The sequence below is a fragment of the Bos indicus genome, chromosome 5, assembly GCF_029378745.1.
Source record: "Bos indicus isolate NIAB-ARS_2022 breed Sahiwal x Tharparkar chromosome 5, NIAB-ARS_B.indTharparkar_mat_pri_1.0, whole genome shotgun sequence".
Classification (NCBI taxonomy): domain Eukaryota; kingdom Metazoa; phylum Chordata; class Mammalia; order Artiodactyla; family Bovidae; genus Bos; species Bos indicus.
In genome coordinates, this window is record NC_091764.1 from 91,087,881 (window position 1) to 91,115,251 (window position 27,371).

At 41.5% G+C, this 27,371-nt stretch overlaps 1 long non-coding RNA gene across 1 annotated transcript in view; it reads left to right on the top strand.

The window, feature by feature from the left end:
- LOC139183189 (uncharacterized) overlaps positions 1-18,489 on the top strand; it is a 140,753-nt gene extending 122,264 nt beyond the window's left edge. Inside the window, exons 3-5 of the long non-coding RNA XR_011566722.1 lie at positions 11,364-11,504; positions 12,155-12,208; positions 12,713-18,489. This is a non-coding gene — a long non-coding RNA (uncharacterized lncRNA). The remainder of the gene's footprint in view (positions 1-11,363; positions 11,505-12,154; positions 12,209-12,712) is intronic.
- Positions 18,490-27,371: the final 8,882 nt, after the last annotated feature.

A 27,371-nucleotide genomic window follows, 5' to 3' on the forward strand; every position in this document is an offset into this window, starting at 1 on the left:
CCCCAGGTTGGTAGGTGCCCAATATGCTACAGGAGATCAGTGTAGAAATAACTCCAGAAAGAATGAAGAGACGGAGCCAAAGCAAAAACAACACCCAGTTGTGGAAGTGACTTGTGATAGAAGCAAGGTCCAATGCTGTAAAGATCAATATTGCATAGGAACCTGGAATGTTAGGTCCATGAATGAAGGGAAATTGGAAGTAGTCAAACAGGAAATGGCAAGAGTGAATGTCGACATTTTAGGAATCAGCAAACTAAAGTGGACTGGAATGGGTGAATTTAACTCAGATGACCATTATATCTAGTACTATGGGCAAGAATCCCTTAGAAGAAATGGAGTAGCCATCATAGTCAACAAAAGAGTCTGAAATGCAGTACTTGGATGCGATCTCAAAAATGACAGAATGATCTCTGTTAGTTTCCAAGGCAAACCATTCAATATCACGATAATCCAAGACTATGCCCTGACCAGTAATGCTGAAGAAGCTGAAATTGAATGGTTCTATGATGACCTACAAGACCTTTTAGAACTAACACCCAGAAAAGATGTTCTTTGCATTATAGGGGACTGGAATGCAAAAGTAGGAAGTCAAGAAACACCTGGAGTAACAGGCAAATTTGGCCTTGGAATACGGAATGAAGCAGGGCAAAAGCTAACAGAGTTTTGCCAAGAGAACGCACTGGTCATAGCAAACACCCTCTTCCAACAACACAAGAGAAGACTCTACACAAGGACATCACCAGATGGCCAACACTGAAATCAGATTGATTATATTCTTTGCAGCCAAAGATGGAGAAGCTCTATACAGTCAGCAAAAACAAGACCTGGAGCTGACTGTGGCTCAGATCATGAACTCCTTATTGCCAAATTCAGACTTAAATTGAAGAAAGGGGGAATCACTAGAGCATTCAGGTATGACCTAAGTCAAATCCCTTACAATTATATAGTGGAAGTGAGAAGTAGATTTAAGGGACTAGATGTGATAGATAGAGTGCCTGATGAGCTATGAATGGAGGTTCGTGATATTGTACAGGAGACAGGGATCAGGGCCATCCTCAAGAAAAAGAAATGCAAAAAAGCAAAATGGCTGTCTGAGGAGGCCTTACAAATAGCTGTGAAAAGAAGAGAAGCCAAAAGCAAAGGAGAAAATGAAAGATATAAGCATCTGAATGTAGAGTTCCAAAGAATAGCAAGGAGAGGTAAGAAAGCTTTCCTCAGTGATCAGTGCAAAGAAATAGAGGAAAATTACAGAATGGGGAAGACTAGAGATCTCTTCAAGAAAATTAGAGATACCAAGGGAACATTTCATGCAAATACGGCCTCAATAAAGGACAGAAATGGTATGGACTTAACAGAAGCAGAAGATATTAAGAAGACATGGCAAGAATACACAAAATAACTATACAAAAAAGATCTTCATGACTCAGATAATCATGATGGTATGATCACTCACCTAGAGCCAGACATCCTGGAATGTAAAGTCAAGTGGGCCTTAGGAAGCATCACTATGAACAAAGCTAGTGGAGGTGATGGAATTCCAGTTGAGCTATTTCAAATCCTAAAAGATGATGCTGTGATAATGCTGCACTCAATATGTCAGCAGATTTGGAAAACTCAGCAGTGGCCACAGGACTGGAAAAGGTCAGTTTTCATTCCAATCCCAAAGAAAGGCAAGGCCAAATAATTCTCAAAGTACCGCACAATTGCACTCATCACACACGCTAGTCAAGTAATGGTCAAAATTCTCCAAACCAGGCTTCAGCAATACATGAACTGTGAACTTCTATATGTTCAAGCTGGTTTTAGAAAAGGCAGAGGAACCAGAGATCAAATTGCCAATATCTGCTGGATCATCAAAAAAGCAAGAGAGTTCCAGAAAAACACCTATTTCTGCTTTATTGACTATTCCAAAGCCTCTGACCATGTGGATCACAATAAACTGTGGAAAAGCCTGAAAGAGATGGGAATACCAGACTACCTGACGTGCCTCTTGAGAAATCTGTATGCAGGTCAGGAAGCAACAGTCAGAACTGGACATGGAACAACAGACTGGTTCAAAATAGGAAAAGGAGTATGTCAAGGCTGTATATTGTCACCCTGTTTATTTAACTTATATGCAGAGTACATCATGAGATACTCTGGGCTGGATGAAGCACAAATTGGAATCAAGTTTGCCAGGAGAAATATCAACAACCTCAGATATGCAGATGACACCATCCTTATGGCACAAAGTGAAGAAGAACTAAAGAGCCTCTTGATGAAGGTGAAAATGGAAAGTGAAAACGTTGGCTTAATGCTCAGCATTCAGAAAACTAAGATCATGGCATCTGGTCCCATCACTTCATGGGAAATAGATGGGGAAACAGTAGAAACAGTGGCTGATTTTATTTTTTTGGGCTCCCAAATCACTGCAGATGGTGACTGCAGCCATGAAATTAAACAACGCTTACTCCTTGGAAGGAAAGTTATGACCAACTTAGATAGCATATTAAAAAGCAGAGACATTACTTTGCCAACAAAGGTCCGTCTAGTCAAGGCTACAGTTTTTCCAACAGTCATGTATGGATATGAGAGTGTGACTATAAAGAAAGCTGAGTGCCAAAGAATTGATGCTTTTGAACTGTGGTGTTGTAGAAGGCTCTTGAGAGTCCCTTGGACTGCAAGGAGATCCATCCAGTCTATCCTAAAGGAAATCCGTCCTGAGTGTTCATTGGAAGGACTGATGTTGAAGCTGAAACTCCAATACTTGGCCACCTGATGCGAAGAGCTGACTCATTTGAAAAGACCCTGATGTTGGGAAAGATTGAAGGCGAGTGGAGAAGGGGATGACAGGTGATGAGATAGTTGCATGGCATCATTGTCTCAATGGACATGAGTTTGAGTAAACTCCAGGAGTTTGTGCTGGACAGGGAGGCCTGGCATGCTGCAGTCCTTGGGGTCACAAAGAGTCGGACACGACTGAGCGACTGAACTGAAAAATAGCTTTTAATTGTTTAAGTTTGTTCAATTTTTTAATAGTTAAAAGTATGAGTTGAAGGCTTAATGGGGCTTCTGGGTTTGTTATAAAAGAGAAGAGGAGTGTAAGTTTTGAGGATGGATGAAGTGTTGTTTAGGGAAGCCTGAAGAAGGAGATGGGCGATAGGAACATGTGGTATTGAATGGCAGTGGAGACATGAGGAGTAATAGAGTGGTACCTGTTAAGGTGGGAAATTTTGTCCCAGGATTGAGAGGCCCTGATTTCTGGGAAGTCTCAGGTGAGTGAACCTGATATAAGAGGTGCTGTAGTTTATTGAACCTTCCAGGACGTAATTGGACCCAAGTCCCTGCCCACTGATAACGGCCTCCGGTGACATCTTGTAGTGTCCCACTGCCCATGGCAGGGACTATTACTCTTTTAGTCTTTCCAGCAGGACCAGAGAAGTATTTGTATTATGTTTGTAGCTAGTATTATCACTCATTGACTGCCCAGCAGAAGTCATCCTGTCCATGACGGAAGACTTTGCTTGGTCCCTGTTTGAGTATCCCATGTGGACATGCCTCCAACATAGGCTTGGGGAGTCTTTCTTAGTTTGGCTTCTTCTAGAAGTAAATCCTGAGATGAAGACTGGACTGCAAGTAATTTATATGAGGATGATTCCAGGAAACCCTGGTAACAGGGTGGGAAGGTAAAGGGCTTCCCTGATAGCTCAGCGGTACAGAATCTGCCTACCAATGCAGGAAACATGGGTTCAATTCCTGGGCCGGGAAGATCCCCCAGAGAAGGAAATGGAAACCCACTCCAATATTCTTGCATGGGAAATCCTGGTGGGCTACAGTCCATGGAATCGCAAAGTGTCAAACACAACTGGGCAACTGAGCACACACACACGACAGCCAATTAAGAGACTGTAGTCAAACAAGTTACCTGTAGATAACTGGAACTCACTGAGGAACTCCGGGAAACTGCAGAACGTGTGCTTGAATTATCCTCCCTTCACATGAAAGGAACTATTGCATTTATACCCCAGTTCCCTCCAGTCACTGGTTGAATGCTGCTCCTGGTGTGTGTTAATTCTCTGACACTTCAGCCTGCCCTGTGTGTGGACAGCAAGGCTTTGACCACCAGACAGAGTCATTGCACAATTGGAAGTCAGCTTTATGCCCTACAGTGGTGCAGTGTGAGGGTGAATGATGGTACACAGATAATCTCTGCTAGTGTCTGCCCCTTGCACTGCTCAGATACCCTCCTACTCCAGGATGAATTCATTTTGTTCTGTCACTTATTCTTCATGATGGTGGCTAGTTACAAATTCTTAAGAGTTTTCTTTTTCAACAGGTGCCCTCTAAATCCCTTGAGTCCCAAACATACTTAACCTCTTTGTCCATTTTGTAGAAGAAGTTCTAGTTCCTCATGAGAGCTGGTCACTCTTGCTTACTTTGTCTGCTGATCTGTTGTTGTTCAGTCACTTAGTTGTGTCTGACTCTTTGCAACCCCATAGACTGCAGCATGCCAGACTTCCCTGTCCTTCATTATCTCCCAGAGTTTCCTCTAACTCATGTCCATTGAGTCGATGATGCCATCCAACCACTTCATCCTCTGTCATCCCCTTCTCCTCCTGCCCTCAATCTTTCCCAGCATCAGGGTCTTTTCTAATGAGTCGGCTCTTCACATCAGATGGCTAGGATGGTTAGGATGAACGATGAAAATGACTGTGAGGCAGTCATAGCTTTAGGCTTAATGAACCCTTTTCCTTTACTGTATTTCCACTCACCCGGGAACCAGGATCTTCAGTCCAGTTGACCTTAAAGTTGGAGGAGGGGCAAACTCCTTGAATAATTTACTGGGACTGGTGGTGAGAAGGGCCACCCTTACTTTCACTCCTGGGTACCCATTTCAATCCTAGTTATTGACACAGAGCAGCAGATGATGGCCATTGGTTCAAAATATGTACTGTATCCTAACCTCATGGGGTATCATCCCATAGCTGGCACTTCAGCTGTGCCTTTAAGATGCTGTTCAAACATCCTAAAAGGCCAGTAGCTTTTGGCATGAAAGTGTATGGTGGGAACGAATGTAAGCTGCTGTCTAATCCAAGCAAATGCAAACCATTTACGATCATCTTTCCTGGAGGGAATTGAAGAGAACTCTTTCAAACCTGTAGCTTCATTCCAGAGTCTGTGCTAATTTCTTCTAGTAAAGATACTACTTCTGGCACTGCTGTAGTGACTAAGATTGCCATTTAATTCAGTTTGTATATATGCTCAGTTGTGCCCAACTCTGCAACCCCATGAACTGTAGCTCACCAAGCTCTTCTGTCCCTGGGATTCTTCAGACAAGAATACTTGAGTGGGTAACCATTCCCTTCTCCAGGGGCTCTTCCCTACCCAAGGACTGAACCTGAGTCCCTTGCATTGCAGGCATATTCTTTACCATTTTAGCCACCAAGGAAGGGCAGAAGATGTTCACTATTGGTCATTTCCAGCCCGTCCCAGGTGCAGGCACAGCAGATTCTGAATGCCAGAGAAAACCCTAAGGCAGTTGGAAACCAAGCAGGTCTTACTCTGTCTCGTAAGACCTGAGAAAAAGTGCTGGGGTGCTGACAGTGTCTACTTTGGGACCCAGAGACTCAGCACAGAACCCTGGACACTTTGTGGGCTTGTGGGTCACATACATATTTTGAGGTGTCTGAACTCAACAAGCTTGAGATCCGCAAGTTGGGGCATGGCTAGATGCTGTCATATACATATACATGCTACATGTCCAATTTTATACCTTTTTATCACTTAACCTTGTATAATGAGTATAGTTGGGCTTCCCAGGTGGCATTAGTTTTAAAGAACCCACCTGCCAATGCAGGAGACAGAAGAGATGTCAGTTCGATCCCTGGGTCCTCCCTTAGAGGAGGGCATGGCAACCGACACCAGTATTCTTGCCTGGAGAACCCATTGGCAGCAGAGCCTGGTGAGCTACAGGCTACTCCGTGGGGTCGCAAAGAGTCGGACACAACTCAGGTGACTTAGTGCACGTGCGCATGTGCGTGCACACACACACACACACACACAATGAGTATGCTCATATTACCTGAAACGTTATTAAAAAACCACTTTTAGGTGCCATCAGGAGGAGTTTTGTCTTCAAATGAGAAGGCAAGTTATACTCCTTTACTGACAATTCTTCGAATTTAAAAAGCATGACAGAATGCCGACAGACATATATTTATGGCTATAGACAGGTGAGTTTTGAATCTGTGAGCTTAAAGTATGTCCCATATTTAAAAAACGCAGCATGCGCACCAAAGTCCAGATGTAGTTTGAATTGTACTTCATCATGGGGAGGGTTCCATTCCCTCTCTTCCTGGGCTCCCTGCCTGCTCTCTCATGGCTGCAGAAGCGCCATCTGTGTGAGAGCTCCTGAGAGACAAATTGCTTCCTATCCTGGGCCTCCATCGCTTGCCTGGAGTAGTGCTTAAGAAATAATTGCTTCAGGGATCTCAGAGTACTCTGACCTGAGGAGTTCTTCTGGCAGCTTCTCGAGGAGTCACAGGACTTGTGACTGAGGCCCCCAAAGATTGATTTGAAACATAGGAACCAAAGATGTGATGTCTAGGGTAGAAGGCGTTTTGTGATGCCCATTCCAAAGTACCGAGTTATATATGAATACTCCTCAGGTGTTGGAAGAGGAAATGGCAACCCACTCCACTTTTCTTACCTGGAGAATCCCATGGACAGAGGAGCCTGGCAGGCTATAATCCAAAGGGTTGCAAAGAGTCAGACATGACTGAGTGACTAACAACACACGCACACACACTCCTCAGGTGTACAAGGCTAGGAGGTGCTAGTTTCCCGTAAGTGGAGCTGAGATGGGGTAGGGTGGCCAGATAGCTATGAGCAAGGGGAGGGAGGGCTGTAGGGAAAACAGTACATACCAGATGTGACAGGGAAGACCTTTAGAAACTTAATTCCCCTAAAGAGTAGGCCAAGGAAGAGGGCATTCCATAATGCCCTCTTGAGGCAACATTGAGTTTATATAAGTTACCCGAGGGGATGAGCTGGATTCAGAGGAGCTGAAAAGCAGAAATGCCTCTTACATAGGCTGGGTGTCTCTTCCCTCTCCCTAGTTCTCATATGACATTTCAAGCAGGTTTCATAGTTTTAAAACTACTTTGAGATGAATCAGTGATCCCCTTGTTTTAGTGTTAAAAGCCCAGATCAGTCTAATAATCAGATAATTCCTGTCTAGTCCACTGTTGTGTGAAAAGAAAAAATAAGTCCAGTGTAGTTCAAATTCACTTACTCAGCTCCAGCCTGCTTCAGGCTTTTCAGCCCACCGTGGGAGAGTGGCTGTAATCATCTTCAGGCTCTTGATGTATTTCTTTCTCCCTGGAAAGTAACTGCTCGACCCCTTCCACAGCCGGCCCAGCCAGAGAGTAGATAGGGAGCAAAGGGGGCGTTTTATTTGGAAACACAAACAGTTCTTCTTCAGAAAAACCTACCCCTCTGCTACATCAGTAGTAGAACAGTTCACTCCTGATACATCCCCCTTTCTTCAAGCCGCCATCTTTAGTTTTGCCCAGTGTGAATGAGTGTTTATTTTTCGAAGTTGAAGGAACACGTGTCAGGCTTTTCCAGTGTCCTGTGATGTTCCTCTCTTTGGCTTGAGGCAATGGGGACTTGGGCTTCCCTGGTGGTTCAGTGGTAAAAACAAGTCACCTGTAGTGCACGAGACATGAGTTCGATTCCTAGGTCGGGAAGGTTCCCTGGAGAAGGGAATGACTACTCACTACAGTATTCTTTACTGGGAAATCCTATGGACAGAGGAGCCTGGCAGGCTACAGTCCATGGAATCACAAAGAGTCAGATACAACTTAACAACTGAAAAACAGCAACAAAATAGGGGCTCCTCCTCCTCCTCATTCCCAGGGTAGAAAGAGGAGAGGGGCCATGGTAACCCAATGAGTCTCTCTAAAAGAAGCGTTTTCTTTAGTGTCCTCACTCTTTAAACCCTCAAGGTATGAGGTAGGCTAAGGTTGACAGAACTGGTTTTCTACTTTCCCAGCATGCCCCACGCTTATTGGTGCTCTGGAATCTCACTTAAGGGTTGGGGCAGTGCTTGCCACTTGTATTATCCTTGGCCCTTGGAAACTCCACTGAAATAGTTGTTTAGTTGCTCAGTTGTGTCTAACTCTTGTGACCCCATGGACAGTAGCCCACAGTCTCCCCTGTCTATGGGATTTCCCAGGCAAGAATACTGGAGTGGGTAGCCATTTCCTTCTCCAGGGGATCTTCCTGACCCACAGATGAAACCCAAGTCTCTTGCATTGGGAGACGGATTCTTTACTGCTGAGCCACCAGGGAAGCTAGCTGAAACTGAGATATGTATAATTTTACCACCTGTCTCCTGTTCTTTGGTGTCAGATGGGCGTAGGTTTGAATGGGGGCTCTCCTACTTGTAACTGAGCGACCTTGGGCAAGTCACTTAATTTCTTTCAGCTTCAGTTCTTCTGTAAAAAGGGGAAGATAATATTTCTCAGCAATTGGTTTGTGATGAGGAATGTACTGTTATGAACTGAGGATGTGGGGCTCCTCAGATGATGAATGTAATGATGGCATTGGCTGGGTTTCCTTAGGTTGTTGACTCTCTTCCCACAACCATCTACTAAAGAGACAGCTGCAGCCAATGATGAGATATCCTGCCTGTGATAATTCCCCCAGCCCTCTACTCTTAGAGTGGTGGAAATGCCTGGGCAGTGGCAGGGTGGCACTCCAGTAGAGTCTTGGAAAGAGATGAAAAGAAGTAAGAGATGGTCACAGTCCATTATTCTTTGCTCTCATTATTCCTATCATGTACCCATGGGCAGTGTTGGAGGAGTCCCCTCCCTGGACATTCATTCTCTCACCAGCCTCCTTTACCAATCAGGAAGGGGATTTGTGGAAACCCTGGCTGGTGGCAGGATGCCAGGCAGTCTCTGCTTGCTGGAAAATTTGATGTGGCAGCTGTAGCTTATTGTCCTTGCAAATGCCAGAGAAAAGAGCGTTGTAAATAAGTGCGAGGAGCTGATAGCAAAAATTTGAGCCTGCACTGCAGTGCTTCGAACACCATTACAGGGCACTGATTTAGTGCCGGCTCACAGAAGGGCAGGCTACCTTGAGTACTGAATTAGCATGTCCCCAGGGTGTTCTTTGGCATTCTACCCAGGCTGCTAACCAAGTCCTCCACGCTTCATTTATGGAATCTGACACTATCACAGACTCCAGCAGTATAGCTGCAGGCTCTAGTAAACTCCTAAATTAAAAGTCAGCCTAGTCAAGGATATTTTGATGTCCAGGGCTTTGTGTACAGCTCCTGTGAGGATTAGTGCCCAAGTAACTTCTGACTTATTGAAATAAATGCAGACCCTCCTATCCCAGCTTTACACTTTTGCACAGTTTTTTAGGGCTGAGATGAGATTTTTCATGTAGGTCAGTCACTTTAAGAATTCTTCATTTGGGGACAGGAGGCATATTACATATGTAAGGCACTATTCTGCAGAAAGGATAAAAATACTATTCCTGAAAATAAACTCTTTCTTTAGTTTTTGGGTTTTATAGTCCACATTCTAATGAATTCCACCTAACATAGAGCCATTGAGGAAAAAGGAGAGGGAAAAACCTGTTAATGAAACAGTCTTGAAAAGCATGGAGGTTGCCAGAGAGAAGCTCTCTCAACTTCTTAATTCATGGATCTAGATGGTTTATGGGCTTCTCAGGTGGCACTAGTGGTAAAGAACCCGCCTGCCAATGTGGGAAACATAAGAGATGCCAGTTTGATCCCTGGGTCTGGAAGATCCTTTGAAGCAGGGCATGGCAACCCATTTCAGTATTCTTGCCTGGAGAATCCCACGGACAGAGGAGTCTGTCGGGCTACAGTCCATAGGATCACAAAGATTCAAACACAACTGAAGTGACTTAGCACACACAGGGGGTTCATAGATCAGGTGGTTCATCAGAAGCCACCAAACACTTAACTTCAGTACAACGTAAATGTCACAGACTGATCCTGTGCCAGCTTGTTGGCAAGATAGAAAAAAAAATACTGTATCTTTCAGAGCAATGCAGCCAACTAAAGTTTTTATTGCTTCCTTTTTTCACCCTTGTCCATGACACACAATTTAGAGTAGAGTATTGTCTCGGTTACTCAGTGGTGATGTGTAATCAATGCACTCAGTGGCCACACAGGCATGTGTGAGAGAACTGCATTTAGAGGCTTTGATCTTGCACAGTCTGGTCAGCTAGCAATTTACATATACGGTAAAAAGAAAAAGAGAAGCAAAAATGAAAATAGAAGCAGACCTTCTGAAGCTTTTATTGTTTGTTAATACTTTTTGGGTGCCAGAACTTTCACTTATACTGTGTTGGAAGTGGGAGATTTGGGTTTGATCCCTGGATCAGGAAGATCCCCTGGAGGAGGAAGTGGCAACCCACTCCAGTACTGCCTGGAAAATTCCATGGACAAAGGAACCTAGTGGGCTACAGTCTATGGGGTCACAGAGAGTGGGACATGACTGAGTCACTGAACACTCTGAGCTTGTTTCTCTCTCGGGGCTTCTACATGTTGCATTTAGAGAAGTTAAATGGCTTAGAAAATAGGACTCCGTGGAAATTCTGTTGTATAAATTTTGATCTGTAGGGGCAATAAGAGACTTCTTTTTGATCTTCTCCCCTACTGCAAATGATGACAAATGATTCCAAAAATTCCATTGACCAGAGAGTCCATTTGATTTTTTATAAGATGGCACTAATATAAGATGGCACTAATAGCATCTAGTTGTCTTTCAACTTCATTTGAAATAATTTTGTTAGATTGTATTTTGACAGCTGTGCTATCAGCATGCATTAAAAAAAAAAAACTTACCAAAATGGGTGAATTTTTGTATAGGTATTGAAGGTGAAATTGAAGGTGAAAAAAAAGCAGCACTTTCGGCATATTATGCTTTATTATTACAAGAAAAGTAAAATTGCAGCTGAAATGCAAATAAAGATTTGTGCAGTGTACGGAGAAGGTGCTGTGACTGATCAAATGCATCAAAAGTGGCTTGTGAAGTTTTTAGCTGGAGATTTCTCGCTGGATGATGCTCCATGGTTGGCAGACCAGTTGAAGATGATTGCACTTGAATTGAGACATTAATTGAGAACCATCAGTGTTTATAGCACATGAGAGATAGCTGACCTACTCAAAATATCCAAATCAAGTGTTGAAAATCATTTGCACCACCTCAGTTATGTTCATTGCTTTGATGTCTGGGTTCCACATAAATTGAACCAAAAAAATCTTCTTGACCATATTTCTTCCTGCGATTCTTTACTTAAATGTAACAAAATGTTCTCTTTTTAAAACATTGTGACAGGCTATGAAAAGTGGATACTGTACAATCAAGTGAGGCTATGAAAAGTGGATACTGTGCAATCATGTGGAACAGAAGAGATCATAGGGCAGGTGAAATGAACCACTACCAACCACACCAAAGACCAGTCTTCATCCAAAGAAGGTGATGTTGTGTATATGGTGGGATTGGGAGGCCTCTATTATGAGCTCCTTCCAGAAAACTGAACAGTTAATTCCAACAAGTACTGCCCCCAGTTTGACCAACTGAAAGCAGCACTTGATGAAAAGCATCCAGAATTAGTCAATAGAAAACACATAATTTTCCATCAGGATAACATCTTTCTTTGATGACCAGGCAAAAACTGTTACTGCTTGGTTGGGAAGTTCTGATTCATCTGTTGCATTCACCAGACATTGCAACTTTAGATTTCCATTTACAAAATTCTCTCAATGGAAAAAAAATTTCAATTCCCTGGAAGACTGTAAAAGACACATGGAACAGTTCTTTGCTCAAAATGATAAGTTTCGGGATGGTGGAATTACGAAGTTGCCTGAAAAATGGCAAAAGGTAGTGAAACAAAGGGGTGAATATGTTACTTAATAAAATTCTTAGTGAAAATGAAAAATGTGTCTTTTATATTTATTTAAAAGCCGAAGGAACAAAGCAAGCATTTTTATGAAAAATGAGCATACTGCTAATTAAAACACTCAGAAAAAGGTTTGATATTGAACTGAAAATTTTAGAACTGGAAGGTATCTTAGAGAACATCTATGTAAAACTTTTTCTCCTTATCTTTGTCCCCATTCTGTCAGGAGGAAAACTAAAACCCTAAGAGATGTGGTTGCTGTCCCAGTTCACAGCACAAGGTAAGAGACCATTGTCTGAGGCTTGTGGCTTTCTGAGTCATTATATCTAATGGGAGGATTTTAAGACTGTGGTTAGAGAAACCAGTGTGGAAATATTTGGGAGGGGGGCAAGGTGGACAGAAGACTATTTCTAAAGTTCTTATGGCAAAACCAATACAATATTGTAAAGTAAAAAAAAAAAATAATAATAATAAAAAATAAAGTTCTTATGCAACACCAAATAGAATTGTCAAGAAAATTCTCTGGAAGAAGAGCAGTGATGGGGGTGGAGAAAGACAGGGAAGAATTAACCCTGCCAAGACGTTAAAATATGTTATAAAGCTTTATTAATTAAAATATTAGTTGCTCATTTGTGTCCGACTCTTTGCAACCCTATGGACTGTAGCCTGCCAGGCTTCTCTGTTCCTGGAATTCTGCAGGCAAGAATACTGGAGTAGATTGCCATGCTTTCCTCCAGAAGATCTTTCTAATGCAGGGATTGAACCCAGGTCTTCCACATTGCAGGTGGATTCTTTGCCGTCTGAGCCACCAGTGAAGCCCAATTAAAAGATGTGGTACTGGTTCACAGACATATAAACCAATGGAACACACCAAATCCAGGTATATATAGAAATTCAGTATATGACAAAGGCATCTCTGGTAAGTAGGGAAAAAGTAGCATAATTTATGATCTTGTGACAGCTTGTCAGTCATCTGAAAAATAATAGTTAAATATAAAAAAAGAAACCTTAAACATTCTATAGAAAAAAAAATAGTGAATGCTTTTAGAACCTTGGTGTGAAGAGGCCTTTTTGAGTATAACACAAAATATGGAGGACATGAAAAGACTGGTAAATCAAAATACGTAAAAATAAATTCTTTATGGTGAGACCATCAAGAAGGCCAAAAGAAAAAAAAATGGTGAAAATATTAGCATTCCTATATTATATATAGAGTAACCTCCTTAATATCTAAGAACTCTTCAATGATACAAAAAGACCAACTTGATCGAAAACTAGTCCAAAGATATACACAGAGCTTATACAGCAAAAGAAATAAAAAGAACCCAAAGATATAGCTCTTGTCTTTGCTACCCTTTGTTATACATTCTCTCCATTGATTATTAAGTTAATACTAAGAAAATATTCTATGTCACTCTGATTAAGAAATACAAATACATATCTGCTGAAGCATACTTTTGTAATTTATTGAATTGGCACAAATGCCAAAGATCAGTGACACACTTGTATAGCTGAGGCTATGGAAAAACAAACATTTCCTAAAGAAATACTTTCTTCACCTATAGTGGGACATTTAGGATAATTTAGGAAAGTTTCTCAAAATTGAAAATGCACAAACTCTCTGATATTTTAAGTAATTCCCCTTGTATGTTGTTCTACTCTTGCTCAAAGTATGCAATGATTATACAGACATAAATTATTATATACAGTTCTTTCTATTTATATTTTTAAATGTTTTAAAGGATATTCCCTTGTGAATAATAGCAAACATGTTGAAATAAGCTGAATGTTCACCAGTAGGTGACTGGTTAAAGAAATCATGGTATGGACATGCAATAGAATATAATACAGCTATGAAAAAAGTATAAAGATGTTCTTTGCATACTAAAATGGAAAAAGCTTTCAGAAATATTAAGAAAAAGAGACAGAGTACAGGACATTGTAAAGAGTAGGCTACCTTTTCTTCTTCTTCTTTTTTTTTTTTTTTTGGCAAATTGGTGGGGATTGGAGGAGATATATATCTGTATTTCTTTGCTTATATATAAAAATATAGAATTATTCACAAAGAAAAATCATAGTGGTTACATGTGACAGATGGTAGGTTCAGACCTTGGAAGATGGGAAAGGGAGTTGGCATAAATCTTATCACTGTGTACTTTTATATAAATAAAAGGAACAGGGGAATGTATTACCTTCTCAGTTAAGTAAATGTCAAAAAGAGAGAAAATATTAGAAGACAAAAATACCACTGACCCTCTGTAGCAGTCAGAGTTCCAACAGAGAAATAGAACTATAGAATATTTATAAAAGATTTTATTGTAAGAAATTGGCTTATGTGACTGAGAGCTGGTTAGGCAACTTCAAAATCCATACATCAGGCTGTCAGGAAGGACCAGCTAGAAACTCTCTGGTAGGATCTGATGCTGGGGAAGTTCTGCTTCCTCAGGGAAACTGCAGTTCTCCTCTCAAACCTTTCAACTGATTGGATCAGGTCAACCCAGATTATGGAGGATAATCTTAAAATCTATTGATGGAAGATGTTAACCTCATATCTACAGAATACCTTTACAGCGATACCTGGATTAGTGTTTGAATAACTGGAGACTAGATTCCAGGCAAGTTGACACAGTAAAACTGACTGTTACACTCTCCCTTTTAAATCCAGTTTGGATTTAGAGAATTGCAAGGTTTGAACCTGTGTATTGAACAAGACAGAAAATCAGATTGCTTTTCCTGAATTTTCTGGGATAATCCTGGGGTCAGATTGATTAAATCTAAGATGCTGTTGATTATAAAGCATACTGTTACTTTTTGTATCACAAACCAAGAAAAAAAGTGCTATCAGTTAAACCCACATGTTTCTGATTACAAGACACATTCTTATCCTTATTTCAGTGATGTTAGAATAATAAAACTATGTGTCTAATAGCATTGATAAAAATATTCTGTGTTCTTTTTTTAAGATCTGTATTTTTTTTAACTTTAAACTTTTTATTTTGTATTGGGGTATAGCTGATTAACTACGTTGTGGTAGTTTATTCTGCACTCTTGTTTGACTGTGGACTGCTTGGCCAATGTGTCTGACCAGTATGTTTCCATTTTGATTCAGAAAATCTAATATATTATCCATAACTCATGTTTTTGAATTGTCTGCCCTGCTTTCTGGCTCAAGAATGGAAAATGAGCTCTGTCTAGAGTCTATAGATGTGTCTCCAAAGGTGGAACAGTGTTGGGAAGATTTTTAGATGGAGTGTGGAGGATGGGAGAGGGTCCTTTGCAGGTTCTTTCCTGCCCTCTTTTCTGCAACCCCATCCTAAGCGGGGAGGAGGACCACAGCAGTTTGGGGCACTGTTCGCCACATGCTGAGACTAGTTTTAGCTAATCACTGGTGTTTGGCTTGTCCCACTTTCTTTTCTTCCTCTCTGATAGCCAAAGAGTTCAGAGAGAGGCCAGCCTGAGGTATCTCACATTTGCTGCTGCTGCGTTTAGTTGCTAAGTCATGTCCAACTCTTTGCCGCCTCATAGATTGAAGACTGCCAGTGAACTGTTCATGGGATTTCCCAGTCAAGAATACTGGAGTGGGTTGCCATTTCCTCCTCCAGGGAATCTTCCCAACCCAGGGATTGAACTCACATCTTCTACATTGCAGGCGGATTCTTTACCACTGAGCCACCAGGAAAGCCCAAATATTAAAACATTGCTCTATATCATCATATAGATATCTGTTGTTATTCAGTTGCTCAGTCCTGTCCAACTCTTTGTGACCCCATGAACTGCAGCATGCCAGGCTTCCCTGTCCTTCACTACTTCCAAGTGTTTGCTCGGAATCATGTCCATTGAGTCAGAGGTGCCACCCAACCATCTCATCCTCTGTAACCCCCTTTTCTTCTTGCCTTCAGTCTTTCCCAGCATCAAGGTCTTTCCCAGTGAGTTGGCTTTTCGCATCAGGTGGCTGAAATATTGGAGCTTCAACTTCAGCATGAGTGCTTCCAATGAATATTCAGCATTGATTTCCTTTAGGATTGACTGGTTTGATCTCCTTGCTGTCCACAGGACTCTCAAGAGCCTTTCCCAGCACCACAGTTCGAAGGCATCAATTCTTTGGTGCTCAGCTTTCTTTGTGGTCCAGCTCTCAAATTTGTACATGATTAGTGGAAAAACCATAGCTTTGATTAGATGGACCTTTGTTGGCAAAGTGATGTCTCTGCTTTTTAATACACTGTCTAGGTTTGTCATAGCTTTTTTCTTTTCTTTTTTTTTAATTTAAATTTATTTATTTTAATTAGAGGCTTTTTTCAAAGGAGCAAGTGTCTTTTAATTTCGTGGCTGCAGTCACCATCTGCAGTGATTTTGGAGCCCAAGAAAATAAAATCTGTTACTGTTTCCACTTTTTCCTCATCTGTTTTCTGTGAAGTGCTAAGATTGGATGCCATGATCCTAGTTTTATGGATGCTGAGTTTTAAGCCAGCTTTTTCACTCTCTTCTTTTGTCCTAATCAAGAGGTTCTTTAGTTCTTCTTCACTTTCTGCCATTAGAGTGGTATCATCTGCATATCTGAGGTTATTGCTATTTCTCCTGGCAATCTAGATTCCAGGTTGTGAGTCTTCCAGCCCAGCACTTCACATGATGTACTCTGCATGTAAGTTAAATAAGCAGGGTGACAATATACAGTCTTGATGTACTCCTTTCCCAATTTGGAACCAGTCTGTTGTTCCATGTCCAGTTCTAATTCTTGCTTGGCCTACATACAGGTTTCTGAGGAGAAAGGTAAGGTGGTCTAGTATTCCTGTCTCTAAGAATTTCCCACAGTTTGTTGTGATCCACATAGTCAAAGACTTTAACATAGTCTATGAAGCAGGGTAGATTTTTTTTTTTTAACTCCCTTGCTTTTTCTATGGATCCAGTGAATGTTGGCAATTTGATATCTGGTTCTTCTGCCTTTTCTAAATCCAGGTTGTACATCTGGAATTTCTCAGTTCATGTACAGTTGAAGCTAGCTTGAAGGATTTTGAGTATTACCTTGCTTGCTTGTGAAATGAGTGCAATTATATGGTAGTTTGAACATTCTTTGGCATTGCCTTTCTTTGGGATTGAAATGAAAACTTATCTTTTCCAGTCCTGTGGCCACAACTGTGTTTTCCAAATTTGTTGCATATTGAGTGCAGCACTTTTACAGCATCATCTTTTAGGATTTGAAATAGCTCAGCTGAAATTCCTTTATCTCCACTCCGTTTGTTTGTAGTTAAACTTCCTAAGGCTCATTTGACTTCACACTCCAGATGTCTGCCTCTGGGTGAGTGATCACTCCTTTGTGGTTATCCAGGTCATTAAGACCTTTTTAATATAATTCTTCTGTGTATTCTTGCCACTTCTTAATCTCTTCTGCTTCTGTTAGGTCTTTGGCTTTTCTGTTCTTTATTGTGCCCATATTTGCATGAATGTTCCTCTGATATCTCTAGTTTTCTTGAAGAGATCTCTAGTCTTTCCCATTCTACTGTTTTCCTCTATTTCTTTGCATTGTTCACTTAAGAAGGCTTCTTATCTCTCCTTGATATTCTCTAGAACTCTGCATTCAGTTGGGTATATCTTTCCCTTCTCCTTTACCTTTCGCTTCTCTTCTTTTCTTACTTATTTGTAGAAAAGGCAGAGGAACCAGAGATCAATTTGCCAACATCCACTGGATCATGGAAAAAGCAAAAGAGTTCCAGAAAAATATCTATTTCTGCTTTATTGACTATGCCAAAGCCTTTGACTGTGTGGATCAGAATAAACTGTGGAAAATTCTGAAAGAGATGAGAATACCAGACCATCTGACCTGCCTCCTGAGAGATCTGTATACAGGTCAGGAAGCAACAGTTAGAACTGGACATGGAACAACAGACTGGTTTCAAATAGGGAAAGGAGTTTGTCAAGGCTGTATGTTGTCACCCTGCTTATTTAACTTATATGCAGAGTACATCATGAGAAATGCTGGGCTGGAAGAAGCACAAGCTGGAATCAAAATTTCCAGAAGAAATATCAATAACCTCAGATATGCAGATGACACCGCCCTTATGGCAGAAAGTGAAGTGGAAATAAAAAGCCTCTTGATGAAAGTGACAGAGGAGAGTGAAAAAGTTGGCTTAAAGCTCAACATTCAGAAAACTAAGATCATGGCATCTGGTCCTGTCACTTCATGGGAAATAGATGGGGAAACAGTGGAAACAGTGTCAGACTTTATTTTTTGGGCTCTAAAATCACTGCAGATGGTGATTGCAGCCATGAAATTAAAAGACGCTTGATCCTTGAAAGTTATGACCAACCTAGATAATATATTGAAAAGCAGAGATATTACTTTGACAACAAAGGTCTATCTAGTCAAGGCTTTGGTTTTTCCAGTGGTCATGTATGGATGTGAGAGTTGGACTGTGAAGAAAGCTGAGCACTGAAGAATTGATGCTTTTGAACTGTGGTGTTGGAGAAGACTCTTGAGAGTCCCTTGGACTGCAAGGAGATCCAACCAGTCCATCCTAAAGGAGATCAGTCCTGGGTGTTCATTGGAAGGACTGATGCTGAAGCTGAAACTCCAATACTTTGGCCACCTCAAGCGAAGAGTTGACTCATTGGAAAAGATCCTGATGCTGGGAGGGATTGGGGGCGGGAGGAGAAAGGGACGACAGAGGATGAGATGGCTGGATGGCATCACTGACTCGATGGACATGAGTTTGAGTGAACTCCAGGAGTTGGTGATGGACAGGGAGACCTGGCGTGCTGTGATTCATGGGGTTGCAGAGTTGGACACGACTGAGCAGCTGAACTGAAGGCCTGCTCAGACAACCACTTTGCCTCTTGCATTTGTTTTTCTTGGGAATGGTTTTGGTCACTGCTTCCAGTACAGTGTTATGAACTTCTGTTCATAGTTCTTCAAGCACTCTGTCTACCAGACCTAGTCCCTTGAATTGATGTGTCACCTGTACTATATAATCATAAGGGATACAATTTAGGTCATACCTGAATGGCCTAGTGGTTTTCCCTACTTTCTTCATTTTAAGCCTGAATTTTGAAACAAAGAGCTCATGATCTGAGCCATAGTCAACTCCAGGTCTTGTTTTTGCTGACTGTATAGAGCTTCTCCATCTTTGGCTGCAAAGAATATTATCAATCTGATTTTGGTATTGAATATCTGGTAATGTCCATGTGTTATATAGACATATATATTTATATCTCTTGTATGATATAAATATAGGAATGTGAAAATTTCACTTAATGGTTATGGAGTACACTAGCTCCTACTTGGGGCTGGGCAGAGGAGCCTGGAGGACTATAGTCTATGGGATCACAAAAGTGTTAGTCACAACTTAGCGACCAAACAGTAACAACAGCAACAACAATAGCAAACTCCTACTTAGTTTAACTTTAGAACACAAGAGTGGCAAAGCCCCTGTGCAATCCAATTTAGAGTTATAGAAAAAAATAAGCTGGGTGCCATGATTCTAGCCAGAGGGGAGAAATGACATTAGAAAGCCAGCTGAGTGCTCATAATCAGTTATGGTGACCTACAAGCCCAAAGGAGTGGATGGCTGGACCTTCTATTTGTCAGGGCCAAATTTATCACGACTGTTATGAATTGGAGCTCCTACATGTTGCAGATGTTTGAATATTATCTCGTCGAGGATAGCATACTGTTCGTAGAAAACCAGTTCTGATTGCTAACTTCAAAAGGGCCAAAAAGATTGCTAACTTTAAAAGGCATATCAGAATCATGCCTAGTTCAGCTTTACTCACCAACCTTCCTGCACCCCATTTTACTCAGTTTTATGGAGTCCACAAAGGCATCTTGTTTTTAACACAATGGACTCAACAAAGTAAGCCAGATACTGACTACTTTTAATGCTCAATTAATAAGAATATAGAGCTCAAAAAAGATCACCTTGCTTTTATTCAAACTGATAGTAAAAATATAAAGAAAAGATAAAAACACAAAAACAGCTGAGTCACTTATAGACCCTTATTTCTGAAGAGCTCAGTAACAATTTAGGATGGACTTATGCTGTTTAAAAAGGTGGCATCATAAGCTGTCTGTGTTTTGAAATTTGCTTCTTTTCTTTGTTGGTTTTCTTCTTCCGAAAAACAAACTGACAATGATTTGAATGCTGAATTTCTTCCCTAATTTAACAACCACTGGAAGTATTATTGTAGATACAGCATCAAGAAAACAAAATCCTGTTAAGAAGCAAGAATAAGTACCCCTCAAACAATGAGTGCTTGTGAGAACCACTGTTAATATCTATTGTGTTGAAAATCTACTTAAAATGTACAGGTGTGTATAATAGCATCATAGGAGCCTGAGGAGCTCTTTTGTGTCTAGCACATAAGTCTTCTGAATGCATCAGGAACAGTATTGTGCCTCAGAAGTATATTTTATATTAAAGGTATTTGAAGACAAAAAAAAAAAAAAAAAAACCAGCGAAGGGCCAAGTCTCTCCCATGCAAAAGAGGAAAAAGTCATAAGAGGAGAGAACTCAGAAGCTGATGACCTTTGGCACTTATTTTTATTGTTTTTGACAATAGCCTCCCATTGTACCTCTGATTCTACTGTGAAATCTAATTTTTACCCATACCTTTGAAAATATGGTTCTGAAATGTGTTCAACATAAGAAATAAAATTTTGAGTAGTCTCGTTAAGTGAATCTGTTACCTGAAAAGGCAGAATGCGTATTCAATGAAAACACTTATTGAGCATCTTCTATGTATAAGATCCTGACTCTGGGATGTGGAAGATGCAAAGATGAATAAGACACAGTTGCTGCCTTTGTGAAGCTTACAGAAGATGAAGGAGAGAAAACTGTAAAAATAATTATGTGTTGTGCTGAAAATAAATTGTACAAATAAATGCAATGGGTATAGTACTTTCTTACAAATTCAGCCTCTGTTTAGACTTGAAAGCTAGTTGCAAATGTTATCTCCTCACCTTCCCTTCTTATACTGTGAATGCGATGTTCTTCATTTTGTTGTTATTTAGTCGCTAGGTTGTGTCCAATTCTTTGCAACCTCAGGACTGTAGCCCTGGCTGCTTTGTCCATAGGATTTTTCCAGGCAAGATTACTGGAGTGGGTAGCCATTTCCTCCTCCAGGGGATTTTCCCAACCCAGGGATTGAATCCATTCTCCTGCATTGGCAGGTGGATTCTCTATCACTGAGCCACCAGGGAAGTCCCATTCTTTGTTTTGGAGTCCTCCATTTGCAGAGTCTGAATTCTAAGTTTCCCAGTTTCCAGCAGTGCTTTGAAAATGAATGCATGAACTTCTAACTAAATGACTGTGTAAGAAAGGATCTTTTTCTTTTCTTTTCTTACAGGCTAGCAGAGCTGTCTTCTTTTCTATGAAGAATTGATGCCAATACATGGCATGAGTTGCAATTTGACTATTTTCTGCACTTGTAGAGGCCACATTAGGCCACATTCTAGGCATCCTTTAAAAATGGCTTCCCAGGTGGCACTAGTGATAAAGAAACTGCCTGCCAGTACAGGAGATGTAAGAGATGAGGGTTCAATCCCTGGGTCGGGAACATCCCCTGGAGGAGGGCACAGCTACCCACTCAAGTATTCTTGCCTAGAGAATCCCATGGACAGAGGAGACTGGTGGGCTACAGACCATTGGGTCACAAAGAGTCATACACGACTAAAGCAACTTATCACACATGCATCCTTTGAAAAAATAAAAATCCTGAAAAAGAGATGGGTAAATGATTTCTCAAAATTGCTAGTTTTCTTTTATTGGTTAATGGAATCAGACCTAAGATGGCTGTGTTGATCTGAAAACCGGACGAATGCTGCTACACTGAGAACAGGAGGGTGCAGGATGGGGGAGGGAGGAGGGTAAGGATGAGGGAGAGGAAGGAGGACAGGACTGGGGAGGGAGGAGGGCCAGAAGTCATGGGGGAGCACGAGGGTTCACTCACCTGCGGGTTGCATCATGGCATCGTGGGGAGAGTACAGATTCTGGATCCAGCACACCGAACTTGAAGCTTGAGTATTCGTTGTGCCTCCTTGAACACTTAGATCCTTTAAGTCTCAGTTCCTTAGTATGTAAAATCGGTATAATACCTCATAGTTGTCTAGAGTGTTGAGACAGCAAGTGATTTAGCATTGGTTACTCGTTTATTTCATGGTGTCTAGTGCATACTGAGTACTCAGTAAATGTTTGTGTCTCTCCCAGGGCAGAGGGAAAGTACTGGAAAGAAAAAGGATGAAGGAAATGCTAGAGAACAAAGGGAAGAAAGGATTGGAAGATGAAGTTCTTAAAGTGACTGGAGGTGGCATTAATTTTGAGTATCAAGTAACTATAGAAACCTGGGACTGTGTAGGAAAATACTTATCCTTTTTCCAGGCTCACAGGTAGATGGGTTGAAAGACCACTGGATTTGAATTTAGGAGCCTTGAGTTTTATGATCGACTCCTTCACTAAGTAGCGTGGCCATGGTCAGATCCCTGAACCCCACTGAGTTTCTGACCCACTGTTTATTAAGTGAAGAGTTCATTTAGATGAACTCTTCTGGTCCTATAATTCTTGATGAAATATTTAAGATGAAAATAACTGAAAATCTACCTATGTACTTCATCTCAATCTAAGTCATGACCTTGTAAAAGTCAGGAATGAGTTTAAGTAGTTTTATTTATAAAGAAACTGTTTGCAACAGTGTAGTGCTCATACTGGGACTTCCCTGCTGGCTCAGGGGTAAAGAATCCACTTGCTAATGCAAGAGACTGGGTTGGGAAGATCCCCTGGAGAAGGAAATGGCAATCCACTCCCATATTCTTGCCTGGGAAATCCCATGGACAGAGGAACCTGGCAGGCTTCAGTCCAAAGGGTCAGACAGGACTGAGCACAAAAGCCCTGAAATGTTGGTAGTATCAAAGAGCTCTGAAACATATACTCATTAGTTTGATCCAAGAACCAACGATACATAAAATCTACCTAGATGTTATATAAAGGATACAGATTCTACCTGTGTTCCACTCAAATTGTCTTAAAAACTAAAAAGGGCAGATATTTTGCCACTGGCAAAGTAAGTTTTTTTCTGATGCTCTGTATCTTCAGGGCATTTTTGGTTACTTTCAGAGAAAATTATAATTGCCAGTAATTGAGGGCTGTCTATGCGCCGGACGTTGTAAGTATACTTCACACATGAAGTGATATAAAAATTATGCCAGTTTCTTCTAGATTCTAAGAGGGGTCTGGAAAAAGACTTTTTGGGCAGATTCTTCTTACTAAGTGAAACATTGGAAATATAAGACCTGTTTGCTGTCTCTGGCTATGGGAGGGAAGATAAAAGAAAAATTTACCGAGGGATCCCAGTGGACTTTCTTGGAAGAAGTGGTATGAGAACTCTTCTTTCAGAGATTTGAAATTTAGGAACTGGGTCTTCAAACTTTGCTATCAAGAAGACTCATAGGGACTTCCCTGGTGGTACAGTGGGTGTGAGTCTGCCTGCCAATAAAGGAGGGACAGGTTCAATCCTTGGTCCAGGAAGATTCCACATGCTGTGGGGCAGCTGACCCTGGGCACAACGACCGAAGCCCATGCTCTACAGCCCATGCTCTGTGACAAGAGAAGTCACTGCAGTGAGAAGCCTGTGCACCTCAACGAAGAGTAGCCCCCGATCACTGAAACTAGAGAAGGCCTGTGTGCAGCCACAAAGAGACAGTGCAACTAAAAATAAGCAATTACACAAATTATTTTTAAAAAATGAGAATCTTGTAGTGGATTGAATAGTGTCCCCCCAAATTCATGTCCACTGGAACCCAAGAATGTGATCTTTGAAAGAGAGTCTTTGCAGGTATCTGGATGCTTGAGGTATTAACTCTGAATGAAAAGAGACTTGGCTGTGTGTTTATCCTGAGTTGGTGAAGCTGACTATGCTGTTTATACCTTTATAACTTCTGGGGTAGGTGAGATGTATTTATCATGTTTAGATTGTTTTGGTGACTTGGAGAGATAAGGTAACTGGTTTACTGTCACAGAGTCTAGTTGTGAATTCAGATCTGAATTCAGGGCTTGAGATTTTAGTTACTGTATGTTCCCTCCCCTGAAACCCACTGGGAAGCTACTGGTTCTCATTGTCTCATATAGAAATATATCTAGCCAACCAATGCTGGAATTGGGTGGGAGGGAGTGGTCTACACCTTGAGCTTGAAGCAGGGTCCCGAATGTGGGCCTGAGTATGGTGGAAGCCAAGAGGGGTTAAAGGGAACTGGAAAGCAGACTTGGGCTGGGCAGAATGGACTACTGCCTCAGAGATGGTGACACCATGAGGTCGGATTTCCTGGGTAAATCCAGATATAGCAGCCAGCTACAAGCATGGCTCCAACAGGACTGGGTTGTCATAGAAACAGAGAAAGATCCAAAGGCCAGAACCTGGAATCCAGCTAGGTCAGAGTGAGATGGTAACTGAAGCCACAGCTGGAGCAGAAAGGGAGCAGACACACAGGCCGGGGCCCACAGATGTCCTCCATGTACCTGCCTGCTGCTCTGATGTCTCTGGTCCCTGCTTACTGTCCTGGAGAGTCCTCTGGCCCTGAGGTGCCTTAAAGGCATGCTCATACTTCTGGTAGTTCAGTTAAAGAATCTGGCTTCAATGCAGGAGACCCAGGTTCAATCCCTGTGTTGGGAGGATCCCCTGGAGAAGGCAGTGGCAACCCACTCCAGTACTGCCTGGAGAATTCCATGGACAGAGGAGCCTGATGGGCTACGGTCCATGGGGTCACAAAGAGTCAGACATGGCTGAGTGACTAACACACAATGTTTCTGACAAGCAAAAAACCCTCTGTCACCTCTCTGTAACTGGTTTACTGGTTCTTGCTCAGGCATATTCAGCAACAAGCTTCTGAGTGAATGATTCTATCTTTAAACATTTTGTGGTACAGTTTTGTTATGTGGCACTGATATCTGCTCCCGAATCAATGAAGAGTATTTTCTTTTTTTCTCCTGGGGGCCAGCTCTTAAACTGTTAGTCACAGCGACTGGCTGGAGGAATCTTCAAATTCTCAAGGCTTAAGCAGCAGAAATTTGGATTCACTAAGTCAGAGGCAGGGCCAGAGAGAGTCTGTGTTTTTGAAAAACTCCCAAGATGTCTGCCTTGTGAAACTAGAGTTGGAAACCACTCATATAGTTTCCCTCATTAAAATCCAACCAAGTAGTAAACATTGTGAAAAGGAAGCAGTCTAACACTTGTAGAGAGCTAACCAGTTGGGCAGGGAGGGGCAATTTAGGAGTAGGAGAGAGGAGGTACAAACAATTGGGTGTAAAATATAGGCTCAGGATGTACTGTGCAACACTGGTAATATAGCCAATATTTTGTAATAACTGTAAATGGAAAGTAACCTCTAAAAATTATATAAAAATTAACAAAAATCTTGTTAATTCTACCTGCCGAATATTTCTACAAACAGCTGGCAAGGCTTGCCCTCCTTACTGCACGTGCCATCTTAGTGCCAGTTCTCTTCACTGCTTTACCTCTGTTATTACACAGACTTCTCACTGGTCTTCCCATCTCCAGCTTTTCATCCTAACTTTAATCCATCCTTCTCACAGTTGCCAAAGTGATCTCTTAAAACTGCACATATGAGCATGGCACTTCCAATCCTGTGCTCACTGACCATAGCAATGATAAGGGAAATAAAATGAGGTGGATGAACCTAGAACCTATTATACAGAGTAAAGTGAGTCAGAAAGAGAAAGACAAATATTGCATTCTAATGCATATATATAGAATCTAGAAAAATGGTACTGAAGAACTTATTTACAGGGCAGCAGTGGAGAAACAGACATAGAGAATAGACTTATGGACATGGGGGAGGGGGGAGGAGAAGGTGAGATGTATGGGAAGAGTATCATGGAAACTTACATTACCATATGTAAAATAGATAGCCAATGGGAATTTGCTGTATGGCTAAGAAACTCAAACTGGGGCTCTGTATCAACCTAGAGGGGTGGGATGGGGAGGGAGATGGGAGGGAGGTTCAAAAGGGAGGGGATATATGTAGACCTATGGCTGATGCATGTTGAGGTTTGACAGAAAACAATAAAATTCTGTAACGTAATTTCCTTCAATAAAAAATTAAAAAGAAAAAAAAGTAAAATAAATAGACCATCAATGACTTATTAGGCCTCTGTCTATCTCCGTTCACCTCTGGTGCCCTGGTTATGCCGCATCACTTAAGATTCTCTGATGCTTCCTCCTTTGTCAGGATCATACCTTTGCATTCTTGCTTCAGCCAAGAATGTCCCTTTCCTTGCCTAATTAACTTCCTGTTTGTCCTTTTACACTCAGCTTTGGCATGGCCTTCATAAATAGGTTAATCCTGCACTACATGATTTGTTGTGAGAGATTTTGACTCGGCTATTTTGGTAAATTTTACCCTGAGGACATTTTGATTCCAGGAACATTTTTATACACCATCATTTACTTGAGTTCACTTTGATGGAGCCTAAAAAAGTGAACCACTAAATTCTTGACTTCAAAAAGTCCTGAGGAAAAACAGTTATTCTTACCCTATTACTGACCTTTACAGCATTGCTGACCCTCCACTCGGGGGGTAGGGAGAGTGAGGGGATTTGATTTAGGGATTGTGTGAAGATAAGAGTGAGGACTGGAGTGGAGTCTGAGATGGGGGAAAGGTTCATGATGAAGGGAGGATAGGGGTCAGAGGCCCCTGCTAAAAGAGACACAGATGTATAGAACAGTCTTTTGGACTCTGTGGGAGAGGGAGAGGGTGGGATGATTTGGGAGAATGGCATTGAAACATGTATAATATCATATAAGAAACGAATCACCAGTCCAGGTTCGATGCAGGATACAGGAAGCTTGGGGCTGGTGCACTGGGATGACCCAGAGGGATGGTACGGGGAGGGAGGTGGGAGTGGGGTTCAGGATGGGGAACACGTGTACACCCGAGGAGGATGCATATTGATGTATGGCAAAACCAATACAATATTGTAAAGTAATTAGCCTCCAATTAAGATAAATAAATTTAAATTTAAAAAAAAAGAATAAAAAAGAGGTGCCTGCTAATGTGGGAGTATCACTTTTGTTACAGCTTCTGTTTAGATACTTACAAAATAGAAAGAAAAGATATTTTGACATGTTTCTTACAAATTAGCTATGTGTTACGAGTTGAACTCTGTCCCCATCCCCCCAAAAGGTATGGAAGTCCTAGCCCCCAGTACCTGTGAGTGTCACCATATTTGGAAATAGAGTCTTTGCAGATGAGCAAGTCAAGATGGGGCTTCCCTGGTGCTTCAGAAGGTAGAGAATCTGCCTGCAATTCAGGAGACATGGGTTCGATCCCTGGGTTGAGAAGATCCCCTGGAGAAGGGAATGGCTACTCACTTCAGTATTCATGCCTGTACAATCCCGTGGACAGAGGAGCCTGGCAGGCTACAGTCCACGGGATTGCAAAGAGT